The sequence below is a fragment of the Nansenia antarctica genome, assembly GCF_963989245.1.
Source record: "Nansenia antarctica genome assembly, chromosome: 3".
In the NCBI taxonomy this organism is placed as follows: domain Eukaryota; kingdom Metazoa; phylum Chordata; class Actinopteri; order Argentiniformes; family Microstomatidae; genus Nansenia; species Nansenia antarctica.
This window is the reverse complement of record NC_137688.1, coordinates 56,112,655-56,140,506: the sequence shown is the minus strand read 5'-3', so window position 1 is coordinate 56,140,506 and position 27,852 is coordinate 56,112,655. Positions and strand designations below refer to the sequence as shown.

The following is a 27,852-nucleotide window of genomic DNA, read 5'->3' as shown; positions in this document are numbered from 1 at the left end:
GCTCTGAAGCAGCACATATTGAGGGTCCATGTGCAAACAAGAGTATGGGCACAGGCAGCCATTGCTCTGCAGGATCCACAATTGGATCCCCTGCAAAATGGGTACTCCAAACATGAGGATGGCATGCTTAAACCAACAACCACAGACGTCCTCCCAGCCCCAAAGTCCATCATTGAGATGGTACAATGCAAATGCAAAACTGACTGTTCTTCTGGCAGATGTTCATGCAGAGCTAAGAACTTAGCCTGTACCGACATGTATCAGTCAGCAGCCAGTGCCAGAACGATGACGATTCCCAAGCCGTGACGCACGAAAGTGATGATGATGAACTAATCTAACAGCCCAGCTCACATTGGCACGCATTGGACTCGCCATTCACTTATCACATCACACATAGCATAAACGCTTATACATAGTCAAAAGACACAACCCGCCTGTCATTACACATAGAGTAAATACACATCCCACAAACAGAACAACCAGCACACCATACACCCCCCACATTCCTCCCATTCATTTATTTTGTTTCATTCCCTATTTTTATCATTAAATATGCCATTAGGCTAAAGATTTACCTGCCTCTGTATTGCCTTACTGGTTGCTGGCTGTTGCCATAACATCCAAAAATGTATAGATTAGCAAATCCCCCCAAAAAGCCAACAAAAGTTTAAATCATAACATCGAGACTATCTAATGCAGGAGGTTGTCATGATCATACTGTGGTCTGTGGACTCACGTATGGAAGTAATAGAAAAAAATACAATTTCTTAAAGTAGCCTATAAGTTACACATTTTTATGGGATGATATAACTGTATAGATTTGTAACTACAACCATTGGATTCATTGACCCTGAAAATGTAGGTTTAGCAGTTAAAATCAATGTTCTAGCTTATTTAGAAGCCAAGATATTACAAAACGTGTGTATTATGGTGGCCATTTTGTAAATGCCAAGATGGCCGCCTTTCAGACATCTGTGCAAATGGAAACATATATTTTCTGATTCCTCATACTCCATGTACTCCCTTTCCAAAAATATATAGATTAGCAAATCCCCAAAAAATTCCCACGAAAGTTTAAATTGAAACATAGTGAAACTGACTAAAAGGGATGAGTCCAGCCAAAGGCCAACGTATTTGTAACAAGAGACAAACTCCAGCTTGGAACCGTCAACACAGAAGATCTTAGGGGGGCTGCTGACTCGAGGTCTCCGTTCGAAAATAATGCACTTTTTTGGTGTTGAGGAGAAGGTGGAGGCGGGATTTCCCGGGATTCTCCCGTATTTTACCTTTATTTCCCGCTGTGCTCCCGTTTAAATATTTTCCCATAAATCTCCCGTATTTTTAACCTATAATATAATATAATTTAACACTTAATTGTTGGACGTTGTCGCATGTGCACAATCGTTATATCCATGTCGGAGTTGACTTGTTTCCTCTCGTTTCTTGGGCTGCGTTCGTAATTTTGCTCTGAGAGCACCGGAACGCACACTAGGTGCAACGTCATAAAGGGACCACGTAATTTGATTGGACAAGAGGCATTCCATGAGTGGTGATCAGATTTCCAGAGCGTGTTTACGAACGCAGCCTCGGTTATCTCCGTTTTGAAATTATCGCTGGTAGCATTGCGCCGCTCTTTTCCATTGACATCATGGTGTCAAGTAATGTATAAATAAATGTGCTGAATTGATATGCCCTTTTGTGTTTTCATGTATATATGCAGGGATGTTCAAAGTATTTTACTTTCAACCAGGTATCTGATTCTGATCACCTGTAGTCACTTACTTAATCATAGGAACTAGTTAACCCAATTCTTGTTGCACTGAAGCAGGTGGTTGATTGACTGTGTCCCCTTGTCTAAATGTAAGGGGTATCCTATGGTTGTCTAGTGGTGATGTTAGGATTGACTGTTAGGGCTTTCACACCGGCAGTTTCGAACGCCGGTTCGCGTTCGCGTTCGGAAACCTCCGAACGTTGGCGCTGTCTGGCGAACGAGACGCGTTCATACCAGTGTATCGATCGCCAGACAGCGCCAACGTTCGGAGGTTTCCGAACGCGAACCGGCGTTCGGAACTGCCGGTGTGAAAGCCCTATGAGTGTACCCTTGTCTGAATGTAAGACGAGGTGGGCCTATCCTATGGTTGTCTAGTGGTGATGTTAGGATTGACTATGTGTACCCTTGTCTAAATGTAAGGGGTATGGTTTGTGGACGGTGGGGGGGGGGGGGCGTGCGGGGGATATCCCTTATTTTCGGGAAAATATCCCTTATTTTCAAATCCCAATGTTGACAGGTATGATTTGTGCTCATATTCAATTCAATCTGTCAAATACAATTCAATTTCTGATGGCACTAAAATAGCTCCATAACATACCCGCCAAAGGATAATGAGAAAGAGGATATGTGGTGTTCCCTCTCTTTGCCACATGGTGTCACCAGTGGGTACATTTCCCCCCCAGATTGTCCTATAACTGATTGGACTGATTAAACTGAAGGTTGGACACTTGGAATGCAGCAACATAAACCAGTTGCTATTACTTAACAGAGTATTTTTATAACACTATACTATATATTAGTACCGTATGATTTAAGCAATGTATTATTGATGCAAATACATATTTGTTATATTCTAAGAGTACTTTCACTAGCTGTAACCACAATTTCATCTGTTTTAATTGCACTAAAGCTTACATTTACAGGCACCTGAAAAGTTCAAATGTTTTGAAGTAAATTAGGGACCTGAATGCCTTGCACTCTTTTAGAAATCAAACCCTGTCACATTCAACAAACACTGTTATTTATGTGCATTGGATTCCATTAGATGTGTCAAATGGGTGCCACATTCATGATCATTTTATGGGCTGGTGGCTCAATAGTAGGGACCATTACAGGCCAGCTGAGAACTGACATCAGCACCGGGTGAACTCTAAGACCCCTGACTTATTACTCCTACCACTTAGAAGAAATGTATGAGCTAGGGAGTTCTCAACAGAATGTATTAACACAGATAATCGACCCCGTTTCTACGGTGTCTCAAGGTGCCCCTCCCAGGGTAGAGTTATTGAGTGTGTGTATGTGTCCATATGTGTTCGTGTGTGTGTGTGTGTGTGTGTAAACATGCACATACGGAAACATACACATACACACGCACACATAGACACATACACACACACACACACACACACACACACACACACAAACACACACAATCAAACACAGTCCTGCTGCCAGACTCTCAGTTCAATGAGGCTGAATTTGCCGGAGACGACAGCAGTGGTGGTCATACAGCAGCTCGACTCTGATCCCCTGGACACATGGGTCACATTCCACACATCCACGGTGTGTTGAGCCTGCAGCTGGAGGCCCACATGGGGCAGACACAGACAGCCCTACAACACCTGTGTTATCAGCCCCAGAGGAGCAGAGAGGCCACTGCATTAGTGAAGGCTATGATAAGGGAACCTCATGGACATCAGTAATGGATGAGGCCGCTGCTCTGAGGGATTGTCTGAAGGGCAAGGTCACACACAGACCCTAGACCTTAGGTTTCCAAGCTATGCAGTTGGGGGAGATAATACAGTACAAACTGTTGGGGCCCAGCAGGAAGAATACCCCAGGGGTGAGATGCTGCTGGTGTGTGTGTGTCACTCCTCACTGGGTGTGTCACTGGGTCACTGGGTTCACATTTAACATTTACACTTTTGACATTTAGAAGCAGTTATCCAAAGTGACTTACAACAAATACATTTGTCTAAGTAAGTGAATCATCTATCAATCAGTCATCATAAGAAAAAGTAATCTATGATTAGAACAGGGGCCTTTAGCAGTCACAATCCTTTTTTTTTTCTTCAGGTGGCTGGGGGGGAGCCCCACCATAAGAATTTGAATATCAATGTGGCCCCCCAAAATTGAAAAAGTTATCTTCAATAGGCACCCCCAAAAGTTGTTGGGCACCCCCCAAGAGTCATGTATTATTGTAGCCCTGTCTCAGAGGCCGTTGTGTGTTCCATCAGCAAGCCACTATCGTCTGATCCCCTGAAGGTCAGGCTGACCGTGTTTAGGGAGTTGGAGATCTGTGTCTGGATCTCAGGCCTTAAACCAATCCACTCTAAAGTTTTCAGACACACCACACTGCCTTTGACAATAATAAAGCTAACACTCATTTGAACTTGTTCAAAGTTATACTGTGAACGTATCGGTTTCAAGTGATAGAAACTGATAGAAACTGCCATATGAAAGTCAGCGTTTAAGGTTATTCAAAACCTACTAAACCTTTAGAAATAATCCATGAAATGTATTTTTTGCGTGATCGTCAAGCTCTATATTAGGTCATTACTTATTGCATTGGTATAACAGCATACCAGATGCTGACTAATTGCGTAATTAGTCAAAAGGATATTCATCAGCGCAAGTGACTCAACCACCTCCTCCCAGTTCAGGCATGGATTGTAATTGAGGAAATGCTGATCTGTTCCTTCTTTCAGTAGTGTGGTGGTTATTTGTAAGTGGATGAGAGGAGCTAACTCTTGCTGTATTAGTCCTGTTTGCGACCTGTTAAAAGTGTTTTCAGTGAGCTACATGAGTGTCAGTTTCTCTGTGCTCAGAATGTCCTGTCCTACATCCCCTCGTGTTGCTGATCACTGAGGAGAACCGACCCGCAGCCACAGCAAGCTCAATCCCCACTGTTGACCCGTGACAGGCCGCCCTCAGACCGTGAGAAAAGGGCCTCTTTCCTTGCCAGGAATGTGGGTGGCCGGCCGGCCTTGTTTCCCAAGAACCCTCTCGGAGGAGTGCGCCGCGTTGCCCCACCACATACAACGTTGTTACTTTGTTATTGACTGCAAACTGGTTTTCTTTTCGCATGAGTTGTATTTGTGTGTGTCCTTGTCCCCCTATCAAGTTGTCACCGTGATAATCTATGTGTTCCAGTACAGCGTGCCGAGGAGAGCGGATTTGGTAACAGTGCAGAGCTCCTTATGACACACTGTCAAACATTCTTCACTGTAAGGCAAGGCAAGGCAAGCTTATCTGTATAGCAATGTGAAGAAGGGTGACAGAGGCCACCTTCTTCTCTCTTAATCTTGGACTGTGAGGTGCCAAAGCACAATGTCCATCTCCAACCAACACAAGGCACTTGCAGAGGGAGACAAACGCTTCTGCTTAAGTTGGTGGAGAAATACAAAATACAGTATGTTCCCATCCGACATGAGGTTAAGTCATTGGAAATTCATGGGAATGTTTTTATGAAGAACCTTTTGCTGACTCACTCACCCTTCAACATCCACACATCTCCTCACCCCCCCGCCCCCCCCCCCCCATGTGTATCAGCTAGCGTTAACAGAAATGATTACTCTGTAAAAGGACAGAGCAGGAAGGATGAGAGGGTGCTCTGTGTTGACTGTTTTCTGCCATGTCTGTGCTCAGGGGCATTTTAGCTACGCTGGCTTCTCTTCTCTCTTCTCTTTGAACTCAGAGACAGGAGGTCACGGTCTATGCAGATAGCAGGGGCCACAATGTGTGTGTGTGTGTGTGTGTATATGAGTGAGTGAGTGAGTGAGTGTGTCTGTGAGTCACTGCATTACGCAGACACATGAGACGCCATGTTTCCACCCAATCCACTGAAGAACAAATGCGCCGTCCTTTTCACGAGAGGTTCTCGCAAGCGTCTGTTTTCTCACTTGCCCAATGTGTGGGTTAATGCAACAGAGAGAGAGACTTGGTCCACATCAATTTGTTTTTTTTAAATGGGACACCTGTTTATGATGTCCTCACAGACAAATTCAACCATCCAATTTAACAGTGAGGGCAGACTAAATGACACAGAACAGGATTGGAGCAACCAGAAAGTGGAAACAGTAGTTGTACCCAAGACCTGTATAGCTTGCCCTACATACATGGGTTTACAATCTACCAATGGGAGGGTGACACGGGGGATGATGTATTGGGTGTGGCTCCTGTCCTGTCGTAGCTGCCCATCAATGTAAGCCAATGTAGTGACTGTGAGAATGCTGCTGCTAAGCACTCCCCCATAAAGAGATATTTGTTGATTGGCCAAAGTGACCCTTGAATGAATGAGCCATACAACCCCACTGACCTCCTCCTCACTCCCTCATGTCCTCATTAGCCATGACAGGTACAAGACATTTTAAGTTCTATGTTCCCAGTTCAATTAGGAGAGAGCTGACATGACATCAAAGCAGTCGGTTACTGCAAACGGTTTAATTTCAGCACTGTTGCAGAGTGTTACACTCACAGTGGCTTTATTTATCCAGGTCAGTCTCATTGAGATAACATTGTAGATCTATCTAAGAGAGACCTGGTCCAAGATAGCAGCGAGGGCAACCAATGTTGCAGGCAAATGAAATAAATTACACAATACACATACACAAAAAAGTACATAACAGTATGCCCAGAAAACATATGTATGCTATTGACATGGACAGAAGAAATACACACACGTAAAAGGGATGAAAAACAAACAAACTGTAATGTAACTTGAAGCATCACTGGTTACAGAGTAAACAGTGTGTATGTTGAAATACATTGATTAACAAACACATGTCTTGCTTTACAGTAGATGTCCCTCCTCCGTGGTGCTCCTCTCTTCAGGGGAAACAGGACTGACCATCCACATGACAATGCTGACCTCCAAGCTCCGATCCTTAAAGGAAGACTTGCATAACAGCTGAAACATGAAGCTCTTTAGACCTTATTCCCCATTAGTAACCCTGGGTGCCAATAAGATTCACTAAATCACTTTTAAAGTAATGTCTAATGTCTGTCGGACACTGGTTGAGATACATTATAGTTTGACAAGGACATTAAAGCCATTATAAAGTTAGGATAAATAAATAAACAATTGATTTGACATAATTATATAACAATAATAATTCCTTCTTTCTGTTTAATAATTAGATATTTACAATAATTTCTACGTTTCAATAATTTCACATAATTAAACATTCCTCTGCAATTTCATGACACTATCAAACACAGACATAAGCACTCAACCCCACCTGTATTCCTCCCACATGTCTGTTGTTACTTTCCATTCCAACAATATTACTAGAAACTTCGCTGTCTCCACGGCAGTGGCTTGAGCAATCATACTTCCATTCTCCTAACATAACTTTCCCTTCGATGGAAAAAAAAAAAAATTGTCTCGCGATAGGCGCTTGCTTATGCAGCCGCCATATTCTGTGACAGTATTTTGATTCGGATCTGTTGGAAGTAAGAAAAGAAAATAAGGGGGGAGTAGAGGGGGTAAAAAGGAGAGCTGTCAAAAGAATTCCCGTGTCTCTGAAACAGCGGGGGGCTGCGGTAAAGCCCCCATTAGAGAGTCAGAACAGAAGACCTGGGTGCCGTTGAAAGTTCGTCTGTTGCGTCCTCCTCTCCGCTTTCCTCTCAGCACCACGGCCCTGTGGTCTGTGGAGGCTCGGCGGCTGTGTCTCGGGTGTTGAAGGTGGCCCGGGGAGCGGCGGCGGAGACGGTAAGCGAGTGCCTCAGAATAGGCCCAGAAGTGGATCAAGTTGAAGTTTGTTCACTGAGGATGAAAAATTAGTTCTACCAACTTTTCCTCTCAGCATGTTCGAATAATATGTAAAACTCCACATTCGCGCTGTCAGAAAAAACGAAGGCGAAAAAACGTTGTCGGCTTTTCAGGTGTGAAAAAGTTTTTGGACTGCACTGCAACTGATATTTCGAGCTTTTTAAATGTTTGCGAATGCCTGTGACCAGCATAGCTAAGTCATGTTGACCTATTTTAATGAATAATAGGATTTTATGTTCGTTGCATTTAGTAGACCTACATTTTAAGCTGACGTGCATGTTTTGTAGCTCAAGCTAAAGGCTATGGCTACATTTTCCATTGAGGATTCTCAAATCGTCGTGATAGTACTAGGCTAGAAGTGCACAGCGAAGTTTTAGCACAGTCATCAATATGTTATTACAGTATAAAAACAACATTATCAAATACGTTTAAATATGTATTTGGGTAGGCCTAGCTAATAGTTTTCAGTTTGTCACAATTAGCTCAGTAGCTTACAGTTGTCGAGTTTAACGCTGGTAACTGGTTACATATTGTATCATTTTCAGACTGCGTCTGCTATACTTCCTCAAAGTATTTTGTGTGTGTGTGTGTTACAATGTTGTGTTCAACCGTGCTTGTTACACATGAATTACATCCCACTCTCTGTCTGGAGTGGGCCTCCTCGAATATTGCTTGCCCTGAGTATGAGACGTATGGGAGTTCCGAATGGCACAGGCCCGACCTAAGTAGGCTAAGCGAGGGGCTCCTCCTGTGAATCGTATATGAATTGATGCAGGAATTACCTGGATGAGTCTTTGGCAATAACATTATGGTCTAGTACTTCCTACAGATTATTTTACAGATTTTCAAACATCCCATCAGCTAGGCTATATATAGGCCTGTGCTTATTATATGTTATTACTATTCTATTATATGTAAGATAAGATATTTAATTTGTAATGGTTTGTTTGCTATGCTTATCTTATCTCTCAGTGAGTGAATGTTGTCACTTAGCTTGACCAATCTAACCAAGCAGACCAGTCTTGTGACCTATGTATTAAATGTCCCTGAAGGAGTATTTAAGGTGATATGTGTAACAGCTCCAAGTGTGTAGGTGGAGGGCAACCTATGTGGGGGTAGGTTTGACACAACATTACTAACTTACATTTGAATTTCACTCGCCCACTGTTAACACACATTTCCTTAGCCCTCGCTGTTTGAAGTATTGGTCCCTGTCCTGATCTTTGAGTAAAACCGAAAGTAGGCCTGTGTTGTTCATAGCTTACTCTATTGCTCAATGGTTCTGTGTTGATGTGATTTCAAAGACATTATTTGGAATACAACTCCTCCCACCTCCTCCCAAGCAATTTCACAGATATACACATCAACACATTTCGCCATGCACAGCAGTCATCTCTACACCAGACCTGGGTGAAATACAGATCTTATAGTCTTGCACAAGTCACTAGTGTTTGTTGATTTGGTATGCCTGGTACAATGGAATCAGTGGAATAGTCCCAAAATGCTAACTCCAGGTTAAATCAAGCACCACTCCTCACATACAAGTAATTTACATCATTAAGCTTATGGCTGAAGTCGATATGCATAGGCCTACAACTTTTGTGGGTTCCTAGTCCTACAGACTTCCAATATTGATCTTTCAACAACATGGCAGCACAGTGACAGTCAATTTAGAGAATTGGCCTGGTTGTAAGAGTGCTCTTACTGTACTATTAGGGTTCAGAATTACTTCTCTATTGGTCTCTAAAAGGGTTGTGTTGGTGTTGGTGTTGCTGATGGTGGTGGGGGTAGTGTATCATTCATTAGCAGCTTGTGCCTGTCTTGACTTGCAGTCAACATTGCACTTCCTGACCAATAAGCTGCCATGGCCAACTGTTTATAGGTGCAGACCCCTAACTGAAACCATGTGTGCCTGTAGCTGGGCAAGTATGTCGCTGGGAGGGCCTGCTGATTTGCCACTCTTTAGAGAGTGGGGGCTATGGTTTGGTTTCTATGGTTTCATATACTCTGATAAATGCTTGATAAATGCTTATCAGGGATAATTTACTGATTCTGTTTTTGTTTGGCATTTATTTAGGAAATAGTGCACTGCAGCCTATTTCTTTGATGACTTGGCATTTTTCAGTGTGAATGAAGGGAGAGTAAACATTTAGGCCTAGGGGCTTAAGTGGGCTTATCGGAATGAAGTTCAGAGCCTTTTATTGTTAGTTTTTGTTTGAAAGCTTGTAGTCGAAGACATTTCCCTCCACGCTCAGTTGTGGTTTCAGAATGTGCTGTTTGCAAACACACGTATTGGACAAGGTAGATTTCAACAAATAATATGCCTAAGCTCTAGTTTGCTGTTTGATTTCATACGCTAATCGTCAGTTACAACCTGTGTGCATGGCAGGCACAGTGCTTCAAAAATGTTATGGTTAGGGCTGAGGCCTAATTATTGCGAAGACCGGAGTGGAATCCTCTCTCTTGAAAAACCTGTTTTTCGGATTTATCATTTGCACAACAACCCCTTACCAGTGGGAGGGAGGCTGTTCTTTCGACTAGGGGAGGGATAATTATATGGGAGTGTAGGCTTGAGTACAAGTGCTTGTTGTTTGGATCAACAGTACAGAGGTAATTTAACCAAGGAAATTATGTTGGCTTACCTTCCTCTCTGTCAGTCACACTCACAGCATGGTGTTAATGTAAGTAGAGCATTTGTTCTGTTCCAGTTCATAGTTCTTTCATACACTAATTATCAACACACTAAAGTAAGTTGATAGATCTTAAATGTTACATTATAGTAAGCGGATACCATAAATGATCACTGATTGGTTTCTATATTAATTAATTAGGCTTACATGTGGCATTATTTGTGTTTGAGCAGTGGAAAGTAGAAGGATAGGCTACATGACATTATGCCCACTGCAGCAGTCTCAGGAAGGGAGCCTCTCCGTTGTAACCCTCCCCCACCCTCCTGTGTGGCTGTCAGGAAGAGAGGCTCTCATTGGAACCCCCTCCCCCTGTTAGAACTCTCCTCTGACTCCTCAGCTTCCAATGGAATCCACCATTTCACATGGTGCACTTTCAAGTTCAGGGGTCGTTAAATGGCATACATTGAGTAGAACACTGGAAAGTATAGGGTAAGTATAACTCCACCATTAGGCTAGAGCCTAGCTGTGATCCTCTTTGAATTCCTGAATCCTTTTTTTTGTTGATAAGGTTATTGTCACATTGTTGGAATGCTATGGTTGTGCATCTGCAGGATCTTCTGCCATCTGTCAGAATCTGACCGCTTGAAGTAGAGTACTGTTTTTTTCCTGACAATAATTCTGGAAAACATTTTCTTTCACAAGATCGTAACTTTGCATAAAGGCGAAACATGCACACTGTTTATACACCGCTCTGCATTTGACTATTGAGAGAGGGACATGTGATGCTAAAGGGTTTATGATAAACATGGGTAAATAACACCATAATAAGATAAGACTTATGATTTATATCCTCACGGTGGCAGTGGAAACTGTTCAACGGCTCCATTTAAACCATGTAATGAAGTTAGCTCTGACTCTGCAAAATCATTACCTTTAACGAGCATCATTTTCTTCTTTATTTGCTTGAATTGGACAAGAAGAAAGGCCTTAGTGATCCTCAATAGTAGCCCTGTTCCATTCGTGTGACTGGGCATGTACTGTAAGCACATTGACAGGCAAAGGGCCGTCTCTGCTGTCACTTCTGACATTTATTTGATGTGCACGTATCACATATTTTCTCTCTCTGATGCAGACGACACACTCTTTATTATACCTTATGGTTTATTGTGTTCCGCATGCAGATGGAGTATTGAATAGGTCTAGTTTTACATGTCAGATGCTGTATACTCTAGCAGAGCCAGGGGCGTGTTGCCTTCTGATTGAGTAGAAGGATGGGGAGGGACATGCACATGGACGTGCAGGCTATCCGCCTGTCGTTGTTCGTCCTCAGATTCTATCGTCAACATCTTCTTGACACAATTGTAGTCCTGACAACAAAAGTAGTCTAAAAACCCTTTCGCACATACAAGCCTTCCCAGTAGATTCCATGGAATTGACCTGATACGGTGTATGTGTGAACGCGACTGACCAGGGAAATTCGATCAGGCATTTTCCCTGGTCGGGAGCATGTATATTTCCATGGAATTTACAGGGAAGCCTTAAGCCCAATTTATGCTTCTGCGTCGAATTTACGCGCGGCTACACCGTAGCATACGCAAGGACTCTCCTAATTTATACTTCTGCGTCGCGTTGCTCCGTTGGAACGGTGTACTCTCATAGTGGCATAATCGCGATTTTTCTTGTTATGCTTGTTGTAAAGAAAATGTCCATAATGCATTGAAATGACATTAAACTAAGAAAATACGATGGTTATCATATAAAATCAAATCTTTATTAATAAGTAATTACAGAAAAGGTAAATTACATTTCTGTCATGGCTTCCGCATTCCTACGAGAGAGTCGGAATGTGACGCAACTAAGGGGACCAATCATAGTTCTTATAGATAACTTTACATTAAATATGTCTATCATAAATATAATTTAAACCCAACGAACAGCCATGGGGCTCCCTGTAACTAATCATTTATTTCTAAATAAACAGGATTGTACATCTCGTAAATGTGAATCGCGCTCCTTATAGGAAGGCTGTGCCTGACGCTTCCATAGGGCACTCCGTTGGAACGGTGTACTCAAAGCGGCATAATAGCGATTTTTTATTTACGAGCCTACGCCGTCGATTTTACGCAGAAGCATAAATTGGGCTTTAGGTGTGAACAGAAGCTTGAACATTCCCTGGTCCGGCATGCAAAGGGTTATGTATGTCTGACGCAAGATGTTTTCACATGGAACAAGTTAACCAATTACAGCTAGGAGTTTCTCACTTTGTACTTTTGGTTTGGTCCGCTGATGTTAAGGAGTTGTCTAGTTAACCCACGTCACATCAGCCAAAGTAGTGATAAATATAATTCCAGAACTGGATACTACTTTGTTTCCAATCATAGTTAGCTAGATTACTTACTTTAAAAATTTACATTTTGTGATAAAGACGCATTACGGAGCAGTGCACACACACCATCTCCTCCCACAGCTGTCCTGCATCGTTCAATCAGCAGGGAGAGAGCCCGCAGCACAGACCCCGAATATCGCTACTAATAAATATAATTCCACAACTGGATACTACTTAATTTCCAATCATAGTTAACTATCTTACTTACTTAGCTAGATTACTTATCAAATGCACATTTGTGATATGTCTAGTTGTCTACACAGTGCACATCAGTGGCACTTCCAGTCACTCCCTCGCTTCAACTGTGCTTACTCAGGCCGGCAATACAGTGTGCGCTGCGCTGTAGCAAGTTCTCCCATACTGTGCTTTTGGACTAGTATAGTATGTTTATATCAACGGTAATCAACTGCTTTAGTTGGCGAGCGAACTTAGTAATGGTAAGCATAATACGAGTTGACTCGCTGTTAAATTAATGTGAAAAATATGATGATAAATATTATATAATATAAATACATATTAAACGGAGGTATGATATATGGCATATATATATATATATATCATATATATATATATGGTATATGGCAGTCTCACACGCCTGTCTTGTTCGAATTCACGTCTACTACATTCCAGTTCTGCATCCAGTTGAATGTGTGATTCAAGTAGCTTGTGCAAACCCAGCTGTGCAAAAAGACGTGTCAAAAGAAGCAACCCGGCAATCTTCCAGCATTTAGCTCATGTGTGAACAGCAAAAATCACTGGCGGACCCGGGTTGGGATTCCGTGTAATTTACAGGGTACTATGTGTGAAAGGGGCTTAACTTAATCTAGAGGCTTGCCGATGTTGAGCTGATTGATTTCTAGAAAGTGCAATTTCCACCTGAGTCACCCGCCTACCCAAGCTTGTGATTGGTCAGGAGAGGTGTCTGTCTGTAGAAGACCCTCCCCGGGAAGATTTTTTTTCTCCTTTCTCTAAATTCTCAAAAGCTGGATCCATTATTTCCAGACCTACTGCATTAGCCGGTACGGATGGTTCATGACTATGTCATATAAGTTGATGGTTTGACTTTTAGGACCTAGCGTGAGTTCACATTTTGTGGCTCTTTGTTTTAGTTTTTTTGTGTGTATGACTGAACTTGTTTCACCCCTCTGTGTATCTTATTTGGTTGCAAAGGATGCCTGATTTGCTATTTAATGCACATGCTGCTATTGTCAGCTGAATTGGTGAGAGTGATATTATCTTTTAGCTGATTGACAGTGAGTAGGCCTAGACCTAACTAGTTACAAAGTATTGCTTAAAGCAATACAGTATTATTAAAAGTAGGCTAAGTCTAGACAATTAATTAACTTTTCTATGCAGTGGCATTAGGCTATGTTATTCTACCCCTAGTTGCTTACTGTAGGCCTGAGTATTGTAATGCTGTAGGCTACATGAGGGATTCAGTTCCACTTTGTCTGTTCTGTTTTCATGAGTGCTTAACAGGCTGTGTGTGCAGTCAAAGGTGTTATTATAGCCAACCTTTTAGTGTCTTTTGCCTGAGGAAATGGGAGAAGAAGAGTGAACCACATTCTAATTGTGAGACTGTGCCCCTGCCCAACCCAGTCTCCAAACGAATCCGTTCTGGGGGATCGTTTCTGCAGATCAAAGACTACGTTCCAGTGTTTCCCACAGGATTTTGTGAGACTGGTAGGTGGACCTCGGACCCCCTAATGTGTTTCGTCAATGCGGGTGGGGGGGGATCTGTGGTATGATCAATAGCGCTAAATCGTATGGCGATTATCGATAGTGCTAAATTAAATGGACCTACAATAGATGCAGTGGTGCAAATGCCAAAGATCATGTTTTCGGTTCATTATGAGACTATGGCGGGCCGCCACAGTCTAGGTAATTAATGGAAAATACTGTGTTTCTATGTGAACGTATTATCTAGCTGTACTGGCAGTATACGAAAGGCAGAACGCTGCATGAGGAGGTTGGTGGAGTGGTGAAGACAGGAACCGCCTGCCTTGCAGTCCAAGTGTTGCTGGTTCTAATCGTGCTTCTTTTTGGTGCTAATTCTTGATAATTATTATTGCTTATGCTAATGTTTGCTATCGCCTTCCCCTGACGTCTAACTAAGTAACCACTCAAAATGAATGCCTAATACAGTCCAACCGCCATGCAAGTCGTAATTCCTCTAACTCTAACATGTCTTGCAATTCACGTAACTCTCACGCAACGTATCTTTATTTGTGTACATATCTTACAACACCACCCGTGGTCATGCTGGTATAGCCAGATTCACACAGAATGTATTCTTTGGTCTGCAGAAGTAATCCCCTTGAAATGTATTGCTTTGGAGACTATTGTTGCCCTTCCCCCTGTCCCCAAACAAACATGCAGGCATGCACGCACACACTCATACACCCACCCCTTTTGAATATTTGTCATTGCCTCTTTGGAACATCAATCTCATTTCTGGCGAATTTTCTATCTTCACTGTACTTTGGAACCATAAGAGGGTCATCTCTAGTCCAGGATATCTTTCATTAGGCCTAGTTCTAACATGGCCATAACCATTGCCCCTGTCCTGTGAAACCCTGAAAATAGTTCAGTAATAGTAGATAGTTCAGTGAATAAAATAATAAATAAATGTTCCCAAAATAACCGTACCCAGTAACGTGACCAGTAAATCTGCATTGAAAACAGCAGAATAATTAAAGAGCAGCTTTTCCTGCTAATGAAGTGTTTTTTTTTTGTGTGTGTTTTTTTAAGTTTCCCTTGCTGCAGGAACTCTGCTATGAAATAGGATAGTAGCACAACCATCAATTAAAGGAATATAGGAGAGCTGCCTTTCTTTGGATGTAGCAGTTAAACTAATTAAAACCAGATCGGCTCGTGTGTTAAACAGGGATATTTGGAGAGACAGCAATGCGACTTTCTAGACACTTCAGCATTGTTAGAGAAATGCTGTTTTCATACGCTCAGGCAATGATTTTCCTTGCTTCCTTTTTTTTGAACGAGTGGTAAGTCGAGGGACATGCAAGTGAGGTTGGACATGTTGGTGATTCTTAATGGTAGAGGCTACAGGAAGACAGAGCAGTAGTGATCAGAACCCTGTAACAGCAGTAGTGATCAGAACCGTCTAACAATGCACCCTGGGATTGCGGAGACATGTATATCCTGCCACAGTGTCTGCTGTGACATACAAACACTTCCTCAAGTCAGAGACAGTTCCGATAAACCACCTCAGCTTTCACTCTCACCAGCTTGTGCTCCAGTTTGACTTACACAGAATAGGAAACTCCTGTTACGCTGAAGAGAAGAATGATTATACAATGCGTTGAAGATGTTTTCTGATCTCTTGTCCTCCCAAACTGAATGAGAGGTCTACTTAGACCCCAGTAGTTTCAGTCCCTCTTACGTATGCTATCCCATCACCATGCATCTCTTGGTGTGCAGTAATATAGGCCAATCACAATACATACATATTTATCTCTATGGTCATGGTGAGCACCTTCCCAAGCTTGATTTTGACCTTTGACCTTTGCATCCTGATGGAGGCCTGACCCTGTATCACGGCAATAGGTGATATTGAGGAGATGCTTCTGGTGTCTGTGTCCTACTGCAGATACACTGTGATATGGTGTATCCACAGTCAGGGCTACTTGGATTAAAGCCCAGCTAGACCAACGACACTCAAGACAACATGGCGGTGGTGCAATCTCAGAGGAAATGGGACTTTCAGTTAGTATTTATTTTGAGGTGAGAGGGCCAGGAAAGCCTTAAAGGGGAAGTGTGGAGATAGTGGTGACCATGATAGATAGGATGGTGCTGGCGGAGTCTTCTGTCTGTTTGTGACAGTGAAAGGTTTGGAGGAGTGTAGCTAGCTAGCACCTGATAGCGGACACGGATGACGGCTTCCTCTGCGGGCAGCTGACTACACATGTTTCTGTGAGTAGCCCACCCCCACCCTCCTTCCTCCCCATGTAGGCTATGTCTGACTATGCACCAGCAACAAGACTCTGCATCTGCATTATCCCCCCGCAGGCTACTGTCTCTGAGATGAGACATCAGCCCATATCTACTCATATTAGTCTCTGTTAAAGTGATGCAGGCGGCCATCCGGATCCACAGTAAAAATGCAAAACAGTGGAAACAATGAGTGAAAGAAGGAAAGATAGCCTAGGCATTGTTGCTGCACTTTCATCCCCATTGCAGTGGTTGGACTGCTAAACGAGGTGCTGCAGTAATGAATAACTAGATGTTTTTTACTTTTCCACATGTTACTATGCAGTTTATGAGAGACACTTTTTAGCAAGAGTGTTTTTGGTCGGCCCTGCCAAATACAAAAGACAACAATGCATTTTCTTCATTAGTCAGCATAATATGGAGTTGACCTACATGTTAACTTGTTTTGGGAGGTTCAGACCAGATATCACTAGACTGAGTTGTCTTATCACTGCTCTGACTATCCCGTGGGCAGATTCTTGCCCTGCGGCCCTAGAGATTCCTTCCTGGCTTTCCTTGCAGACAGTGCCGGTCTGGCTGTGTTATTCTGTGCTGTTTTTTACTGCCATGCAGAGAGTGGGACTGCTCTGTCCTTCATCATTTCTCCCACAGTCTGCTGACGGTCTTTCATCTCTCTCTCTCTCTCTCTCTCTCTCTCTCTCTCTCTCTCTCTCTCTCTCTCTCTCTCTCTCTCTCTCTCAGGTTTTTACACATTAATATGTAGGGTTGGGTACCGAAAATCGGTACCGGTAGGTACCGGTTACTTTACATTCGGTATGTACCCGTACCGAATCGCAAAGGAGATTTCGGTGCCTCATTTCGGTACTTTTCACTGTCAACTGGTGACTCGACGTCACATCGCCTGTTAAATTTCCACTCAGTGAAAGCAGCGAGTACGGAAGGATAACGAGAAGGTTGCTAATAGCAACTTCCGCTAGCGGGTTGGCGTAACGCGACGCTCGACTTATGGGTGCGTTTGTAAACTCGTTCTGGAATTCTGATCACCACTCGTGGAATGCCTTCTGTCCAATCAAATGACTTGCTCCCCTTATGACGTCGGGCCCAGTGTGTGCTGCGACGCACTCAGAGCGAGTTTACGAACGCAAGCCTTTGATTGGACAGTGCACTCCAGGATTCGACGCGTCTGTTGATGACGTAGTGCGGATGTGTGGCTGCGTCTCTGCGAGGTGGACAACATGATCGGGGATCTCTTGATATTCGGGTACTGTCCTTATCCTACTACTGTGTCTGAAAAATGAATCGTCATGTGTCATGGACCAGAGAGGGGGAGGGGAGTTGTAGTAGCTGAGCGGCAACATAGTTTGGATTTTGACGAGGTGGAGGGCTCCAGTTCATCAGAGTTATATTTCCTCTTGGTCTTCTTGGTTCTGGGGGCTATGCAGGCCTCTTCACTAGATCCCTTTTCTAAGAATATTCTGATGTCCTTGAGGGGCTGCCGAACAAGTGTGTACTCGTATTCGACATCAGTACCAACGATAGGCACCCCCAGCTTAATGGAGTCCCCAAGGCTCAGGAGTTTTATTTTCATTTATTTTAATTTGAGTGTATATTTAACTAATATATATTGTGCCTCAGCAATAAAAAAGTGAAAAGCTGTTTAATGTTGTCGACCGTGTTATTATGTCATTTAAAAAAATCAAAAGTACCGAATTAAGTACCGTTTTGGTACCGGTACCGTTTTTAAAGTATCGGTTAGGTACCGGTACCGGATAAAACCCAAACGGTACCCAACCCTATTAATATGTGAACTGGCTTTGATCTGGTGTCCTGCAGCACTATCAGCACAGTGTGGGCCTCAGGCTCTCTCTCTCTCTCTCTCTCTCTCTCTCTCTCTCTCTCTCTCTCTATTTCCCCTGCTCTCCCTCTTCCGCTCTGACTCTGAAAACATACTGTATTGTCAGGGTGTGGTGGACAGTCAGTTGAAATGCTTGTGTTTGTTGTGGTTCTGTATGGCTTTGCCAAGGGCAACTGACTGTGTTGGTCTATCTCTTTTTCTGAAATTCTTGCAGCAGTAGCGGTCTATTAAATTACATTTGGCAATGTTTTGCAACTCTTGCATCTTGAATGCAACCTCCTGAGCCTCGGGGAGGAAAACAAGCCATACTTCCCATTGAGCTTAGAGCTGATCTCTTCAACACAGATCTCTTTCAACACAGATTGCACAACAGTACTGCAAACATACACAAAAGTAACATTTGTGTAACCTCCCCACTTTGCAGAAAGTGAATGAAAAAACATTGTTTTTCCACAGAAGTACCTACAGAGATACTTTCAAGGTGGGCCTGCTGGGTAAAAGTTAAGGGACTAGACATGGGCCACAGTGCTGGGTAAAGGTTTGTTAAGGGACTAGACATGGGCCACAGTGCATGCTGGGTAAAGGTTTGTTAAGGTACTAGACATGACGCCCCGCGGTGGTGTAGCGGTCTACGCACTGGCCGCTAGTGCATGCTGCCCACCGGGGCCGGGGTTCGTATCCCGGCTCGCCAGATCCAGATATGGCCGAGGCACACGGGAAGCGGCATATTGGCCGGCCGCTTCCGAGGGGGGGTATAGGAGTATTTCTGGACTAGGATCCGTCGCGCAACACCGCCCCCTGGGGTGCCGGAATAACGGTACTGGGCTCGAGGAGCCAGTCAGCCTAGTCTGCCTGGCGCCCTCCTCTGGGACTGCCGGCCACGGGGTCGGGCGGCGGATCCAATGCAATAGGCAGGGGATAATTGGATGCTAAGTTGGGTTAAATTGGCTACCAAATTGGGTGAAAAAGGGATAAAATCTGAAAAAAAAAAAAAAAAAAAGTACTAGACATGGGCCACAGTGCATGCTGGGTAAAGGTTTGTTAAGGTTCTAGACATGGGCCACAGTGCATGCTGGGTAAAGGTTTGTTAAGGTTCTAGACATGGGCCACAGTGCATGCTGGGTAAAGGTTTGTTAAGGTTCTAACCATGGGCCACAGTGCATGCTGGGTAAAGGTTTGTTAAGGTACTAGACATGGGCCACAGTGCTGGGTGAGAGTGGGCTTTCGCAGTTTTCCCAGCTGCCCTAAGCCTCCTTTGTTTTGGTCTTTTTGTCCGTTTCCTTGTTCCTTGTCACTGATCCATGGAAACTTCTCATGACTTTGAAGCTAGAAACGGGCAGAGTTGGGGAGGGGGGGGGGGGGGGGGGGTTCACTCTGGAAACCCCCCCCCACCTTCCTCTCTACCCTAGGCCTCACAATGCCCTCTGGCCTCTCATCCCACCGGTGCCCCCACCACCCTACTCCAGGTTAAAGATGTCACAACACAACAGTGTGGTTGGTGCTGAGTTGCGTGGGGTTATTCCTTAGAGGAATGCGCTGCCATGGGTCCTGGTGGTGTGTGTGTGTGTGTGTGTGTGTGTGGTTTGGCTGCTGTCTGTGCTGCGGATCAGGCTTGGCCGCCGCTGGCACCCTCTCAGGCACACCTGTCATTGCCAGTCTGGGCAGAGCCAGCACTGTACCTACCGTCCTCTGTGGGCACCAGCCGACCCACTCGCCCCTCCACACACAACACACAGGGCCACAGTGGGACAGGAGACATTTGCATTTCATGTTTTAATACTGCCACTCATCCATGGCCATTCAGGCCATTTTGTAGACATCATGGACAGTAGACCTCGGCAGAAAGCGTATACAGTAGGGATGCACCGAAGGTTTGACCACCAAATGTATTTGGACGAAAATAGCAAAAAAAACAACACATTCCGTATTTGGCCATTCGGTGTGAAAAGACAGAATGTTTACCGAATACGAGACGTTTTTTTTTTTTATCAATCTGCAAGCAACCCATGCTGTTCTGTGAATGAGACGAGCATTGAGTGCCTACTGCCTACTGCCAAATCATATAATCACAGCAAACATGTCAGCATGTCTCTGAACGACAATAAGAGGCACATTCCGACATTGACTTCCGTTTTTGTTTTCGCGACTTCAAAATAAAAGCGCAAGCTAAGCGTTGTTGAAAATCAATTACACACTCGCTAGTCAACTAACACAGCTTGTTTTGTGAGCCTGCTAACAATGTAAAGTAGTGTTATAGTTAACTAGGTAACAGTGGGGATTACTCACCGAATCCAATGCATTGCAGTGTTTTGGCTTGACTAGAGTGTGTGATGTGATTTTCAACAATGTTAAAAGTCAGATCCCTTTCACCAGCCGCTGTCACAATTTTTACATTCATGAAATGAGGAAATATTACATAACATAAAGTATATACAATTTCAAACACATCATTTTGATAATTATAATTTTACATGAATAAGCATACAAGCATGAATAAAAAGCTGCATTTATTTAATTCATGCAATGGTCCAAAAACTGGCAAAATAAATGAAAAACTGCCGGTACGCACTCGGTATTCGGCCAAGTGTTTCCTTAAGTTCGGTTTCGGCTTCGGCCAAGAATTTTCATTTCGGTGCATCCCTATACAGTTATTAGGCTACAGTTGTTGTATGCCTATAGAGTCTTTGTTACACCTAGGAAAACCTAGGCTCGTAAAGGAGCTACTGTTGAGCTAATTGTAGATAAGCATTATAGGATGTTTTTACTGTGTTACTCGGGACCTAATTAGATCGTCATGACATTACTGTACCAGGCTACATTGCAGCTAATTTACAGTGATTGGGTGAAAAAGTTCCACAGTGAGACAAGTATGACTAGAATGTTTTGAGAGGGATGGAATAGGGTGGCTTTCCACCAATGGCATTCTTGTTGCGGAAGGGTCACGTGACTTGGCTGCCATTTGTCTTTTGGTTGGCCTCAAGGTGGGGAATAATACTCCTAGCAGCTGCGGAAAGCATTTCCGCCGTAGGGTTTTCTCCTTAGCGGAGCACATGGAGGTCCTGCGATACACTGAAGCAAGCGCTCCTGTGGTAATATAAACTGGACATATCCACAGGCTTCACAGAGGGCTTCTCTCTCAGTGTGCAAGGACCCATTTCCGCCCAGTGCACTGCTGTACGGTGATAGAATAAGCCCAAGCCGCAGGGAGAGATGGTACTAATTAGGATTGGGTGGTATTACAGTAATACGGTATCCTGGGGATTTGAAAATGCCCACTGTGTTTTTTTATTTTTAATAGCCTCATAACGTTTCTGCTCCATTATCTATCATACTGCCAAATTAAGCGCTGTTTGTCAATTCACATAAGAAAGAAAGACAATATTTTACCTTCAGGAGTGTAACCTTTGGGATGGTGCTCGTGACCTCTTCCACCAAAGAGAAGGTAAAAAAAAGATGACTAAGAAAGATTAGTGCTAATGAAAAAAAACTAAAAACACTGCTGCTATATGGCAGCATTTCTGGTTCTGACCCTGAGGAGAGCCTGCAGATTTGGGCTTATGAGGTTTTTTGCAAGATTTGGCCAGAGATGTTAACACTAATAGGAACTAATCTACACCCGCACCTCAAACTGAAACACCCATTAACTGCTGCAAAGATAGGGATATCGGTCTGTATCAAGTGATGGGTTCAGACAGCTATTCGTTGACAACAGTGGTCGTCGACTGACAGGACGCCATACACATCGTTCCGTTCATCGATCCACTTTGTCAAACCCAACTGCCAAATTGCCTACAGACTAGCTTTTTCTCTAGAAAACCACAACATTGTTGATGCACTCCGCACGGCACTATTTATTAGATGAGAATAAACTCTCGGCCATAACGACTGACAATGCTGCTAACATTGCAGCCGCCATCAGGGCCCTGAATTGGCTGTGGCTCAGCTGTTTTGGCCACAACCTTAATCTGGTGGTGACAAACGCAGTGCAGGACCAGAGGCAATGGACAGAGCAGGCCCTCGGAGTCTGCTGTGCCATGACGCCGCCTTCTCTCACAGCTGGCCCCGAAAGAGAGAGCTCAAAAAGAAGCAAGCAGAATTAGGACTTCCAGATCATAGTCTCATAACGGTAACTAAATATAATCATATAGTTATATATATATAGTTATATATATTTTCTAGACAAAGGATAGCCTATAGGCTATATGACAGAGGACATGAGAGTTCTATTATTATGAATGCAGCATGTGATGCTCCTTGTTACATTGTCATATTATACTATCCAACTGTTTGGTTTGTCAAGCTGTGATAAGGATGTAAAGTTTTAATGAAGGCAGAATGTCATCTGGTATAGCAGTCCCCACGTAAGTAATTCAGTTTCAATGTAGATTCAATATATGAGCAAAGACGCCTCCCGACAGCCCCCCCGGCCACGTTATTCTTTTATTTTTTGTGGTAATAAAATTTGAGGACGGCATATAAAGGTGTGGAAAAATGTATACCGCCCAACCCTAGTACTAATAACCTGCTGGCTATGTGCTGCTCTAAAGAGCGTGGTAATGTGCTTTAAGTGTAGCCTATTTGGTAATGCGGGGTACACACATTTTGGCTGGTTTTGGCCCGATTTTCGGATGTCTGAAAACGACAGAAAACGACAGAAAACGCCCGGTTATCAGATGGATCTTAACATTTTCCTATAACAAAATCCTGTGGTGTGAGGTGTGTTAAGAGTCAATTCTCTTCAATTGTGCAATCAACTCTCAACTCTCAACCTGCTCGGAAAATGGGCGTGGGGAACGACAGATTCCGGACTCTAGAGTCTCGTTCCCCAAGCCAGAAATCTCGCGTGAACCCATCCTTTTAATATTGCCTTTAAATTACAAAATAATTCAATTAAGATTATGTACCGGTAATGATTAAAGCACTTTGAGCCGCAACGTTTGCAGGAAAAGCGCTATACAAATAAAGTTATTATTATTATTATTATCTAACGTAGTACCCTGACTGACCTGTACGAGACAACCGTGTGCGAGAGGGCAAATAAAGTGCTGAATAATGAAAAGAAGAAGTCAGCTCGCTTCTTGATTGGCGAGCAGGGTTGCCAGATGGGAATGACATTTTCCACCCTAACCACAGTCTAAAACCGCTAATTCCACCAAACAATCTGGCAACCCTATGATTTCTGGTCGGAAGTATTGAACGCATTTCACATTTACGATTGCCGGCCACGCCCATTTTCCGAGCAGGTTGCCGGGAGAGTTGATTGCACAATTGAAGAGAGTTGACTCTTAACACACCTCACACCCCAGGATTCTGTTATAGGAATTATAGGATTTTCTGCGATTTCAGCGATTTTCGGATGTCTGAAAACAACAGAAAACGCCCGGTTATCAGATGGCTCTTAACATTTTCCTATAACAGAATCCTGGGGTGTGAGGTGTGTTAAGAGTCAATCTCTCCCGGCAACCTGCTCGGAAAATGGGCGTGGCCGGCAATCGTAAATGTGAAATGTGTTCAATACTTCCGACCAGAAACCATAGGGTTGCCAGATTGTTTGGTGGAATTAGCGGTTTTAGACTGTGGTTAGGGTGGAAAATGTCATTCCCATCTGGCAACCCTGCTCGCCAATCAAGAAGCGAGCTGACTTCGTCTTAATAATAATAACTTTATTTGTATAGCGCTTTTCCTGCAAACGTTGCGGCTCAAAGTGCTTTAATCATTATATAATCTTAATTTAATTATTTTGTCATTTAAAGGCAATATTAAAAGGATGGGTTCACGCGAGATTTCTGGCTTGGGGAACGAGACTCTAGACTAGAGAGTCTGGAATCTGTCGTTCCCCACGCCCATTTTCCGAGCAGGTTGAGAGTTGATTGACAATTGAAGAGAATTGACTCTTAACACACCTCACACCCCAGGATTTTGTTATAGGAAAATGTTAAGATCCATCTGATAACCGGGCGTTTTCTGTCGTTTTCAGACATCCGAAAATCGTGCCAAAACCGGCCAAAAACTCCTTATGTGTGTACCCCGCATTAGACAGTAAAGGGTGAAGATTTGCCTCTGCATACCTTGCAAATCAGTGGTGAACGTCCTGCAGCAAGCAGCTTCATTGTTTGGTTCCACTGCACTGTGCGTGCGTGCGTGCGTGCGTGCGTGCGTACGTGCGTACGTACGTGTGTGTTTGTTGACAACAGTATCACGGTTTTCAACCCGCTGGGGAGTTTGTCTTTTACATTAATAACAATCCTATGTTCTGCAATACAAAGGATTGCTTATGTTTTGTAGGAAATATTGGGTGTGATCTTGTCAGGGCGATGGCATGCTCTCTGCGTGCCTGCATTGTTGCGCCATCCAAAGAGGTGTGTGACTTCCCCTGGTAGGTGTGGCAGTGGTTTGAGATTGACATGGAAGTTATGTCTGGTATTTATGGCTTTTTGCATGTTGCATTATGATCCCAAGGACAGGGCACAGTTTGCTTTGAGACACTTCTGCAGGGTTTTCCCCTGGCTCTATGGCTTACTCTTAATACAGTCATGAAGATGGTACTCAAGTGACTATACTTAGCCTAATTGTCTGTTTCTATTTCCACGGGGCCACGGTCCTCTTAAGCTTCCCTTCTATAGTAATATCATGCCCTTTTGCACAAGTGCCTTGACGCTAAGCTAAGGCTACAACACTGAGTTCCCAAGCTTTGTGCCGAGTGATCCCCATGAATCGGTCACTGGGAGAGAGAAGGCTGCCTCTTAACACCTGGACGTAGTACCAGGGGGTCGTATCCATGGTTCTCCAGCCAACAAATAATCTGTGATTGTGAATCATGTAGCGGAGGAATCTGTTGCTAGGCAGAGGAAGTGAAGCTGAGCAGCCTTTGAAACTCCTGTCGGAAAATCTATCAGAACCAACTGTTTCAGAACCCCCCCCCCCCCCCTCCAGCCACCCACCCACCCATGTCCTCCTAACCCTTACAGCTATCAGATCGGTTTTCACATACTTGTGTTTCCTTCAATTGACCACTGTCTTTCATTGTGACATGACAAGCGGTTGCATTGTGCTGTTCAGTGTTCACACATTCTCATAGATTTTTGTGGGTATTCACCAGACTCAAAGCTCAATGCACAATGACTTTGGGTGTTCTGACTAGCTACTCTCCTGTGTGATATAGCCTACTGTACTGATCGCATAACACTTTAATTAAACAAGTTTCGTGTTGGCCTACTTCAGTTTTGACTGTCAAATGTAATTAACCTATAGCTATATTTTGCCCAGAGGCGTTGAAGCACTGACCCAAACCCCCCCCCTTTCCCCAAGTTCTCCCTCAGATAGTGTGTCAGGGGACCGGAGCACCACTGTATGTGCCTCTCCAGGGGAAGATGGTGGAGATGGTAGTGTGAGGGTTGGGGGGGAGAGAGGCCACTGACTCCAGCTGCACAGTTCAGCTCTTTAAATTCACCAGAAAACACTTATATCTATCTGGCCTCCTCCCTGACGCGCTCAGCAAGGCCCATCTCCTCTGCTCCCACTCTCTCGAAAGTGTTAAACTCCTATTGTTCCGCCCTTGATATCCTACATTGTTTTGAGTGGGACTGTATAGTTTTCTCTCATGATAAAACCAGCATTGGTCTAAGAAGCTGTCCAAATATAACAGCGTTCCGCACAGACTTGCCATGGTGGAAATAATAAATAATATGTGAGGCAGAAAGCGCTTCATAAAAAGAAGCTATTCAGCATTTGGTCTGGATCCTGCTGACTGTGCTGTGCTGTGATCAGTCATTGTATTGGTCCAGTTCCCTACCCAACTCTTGGTCTATTGGTTACCACTAATGTATTGGAATTATCCTATGTCTATACATTACAACAAGAATGTGTCAGTGCCATCAAGTGAATGCTAACTATTTCAAAAGCTCTAGCGCCAAACACCATAGCCTACTGACCTAATAAGGTGTGAAAGTAATGTAGGCCTACAGTCTTACTTTCTGCAAGTAGCCCAGTATTTTCAAATGTTTTATAGTCCTAACTCTTGAAACATAGCCTAGGTCATGTATCATTCTCAAGTCTTAGTTTGGAAAGTTATCCAATATGTTATAGTCTGTGTCTGGCTTGTCAGACAGCAATGAATGTTTCAACAATGTAAGTGAATGTTAATTTTCAGTCAGAAGATTGTTCACACCCTCTTTTTTAATTTCAAACTTTCTTGGCAGACATAAAACCGAAAGATTAGTGGTTTAGGATAACATTTTTTTTTTTTGCTGAAGTTTCTATTTTAAGCTTTCGACTGAGGTCTTGACATATAATGCCTTGAGGCAAGGAGGAGGGGGTCCACAGGAATAAGGAGCGTTGGGGCCACACTCCTGCAAAGATGGAGGAGTTTGCACAACCTCTTCCCAGAGCCCTGCACTCTGGAACACACACCGGCCCTGTGTTTTTAGGCTTGATGAGATGGCCACACATTTGGAAGAAATTAGATTATTTTTATTTTATTTTTTTCTATTTTTTTCCCCATTATCAATAGTTCATAAATGGTTCAGACAGTCGGTAGACTACACACAGTGATATTAATGTGAATAATGATATGACCAAATCAGCCTACGATGTATACAATTTAAAATAAATAGTGGATTCCTTTCAGACGAGCTCTTGTGAAATGCAGAAATCTGTTGATAATGCATATTGCAATTACAATGTGCCTTACTGTACAATTTACCACAGTACATTTTTGCAGTTGATATAGCCTGCCTTTCTATTTTCGGTGGGATCCTTTCACATTCTGAAGATGATTGACAATGTCTTCATTGACAGCATCTGAAGATCTGTCCATGTCTTGGATTGCCTTTGAAGAAACTTAAAATGTTGACTCAATTGAGGAACTATTGAACTGTGTTACTGTTCGACACCAGCTGGTGGGACTTTGGGGAGGGGAGGATAATGACATGGGTGGTAGAATTACAGATGTCAGTCTCTCGACTTGCTTTTGTGTCTGGGAATTCCTCCAATACGTCCATGCCACAGATTATTGCTAGGCTGAGGCTATGTCTTTATCCACGCCGTGCCTCCTCTTCTAAAGCGTTTTAAGAGAATGAAACATCTTCTTTTTACAGAAGATGTTATCAGTGGTTTTAACAAACAGTTTTTGAGTATTGCCCGAAATAGATTTTTGATAGTCGCTATTATGAGATTATGACATTTTCTTTTTCTCTAATACTGTATTAAGGGATGGAAATAAACAAAGCAGTCTGAAGGACTTACTCATACATTTTTATTGCAGAAGCAGAATTAGAAGTTCTACCCTAATGTACCCTATATAATTATGGACAGAAACTCTGTTTGGCAGGTCGTGTTGTATAGTGGCATTCTAGATGGTGTCGTTTTTACAAGTGATCAGTCCATGAAAAGCTTCATTGTTTGTCTCGTCACTTTTTTGGCTTGATTGCTGTGATGGCAGGAGATTGGATGCCATCATTTCAAAAGGACAAAGTAGATGTTAGGTGTTTT

At 43.4% G+C, this 27,852-nt stretch overlaps 1 protein-coding gene across 2 annotated transcripts in view; it reads left to right on the top strand.

Moving 5' to 3' along the window:
- Positions 1-7,302: 7,302 nt before the first annotated feature.
- The window catches only part of tab2 (TGF-beta activated kinase 1 (MAP3K7) binding protein 2), a 36,823-nt gene continuing 16,273 nt past the window's right edge, over positions 7,303-27,852 (top strand). For both annotated transcript variants that reach the window (XM_080525395.1, XM_080525394.1), the window contains exon 1: positions 7,303-7,484. The gene's annotated coding sequence lies outside the window, so the exon portion shown is untranslated. The remainder of the gene's footprint in view (positions 7,485-27,852) is intronic.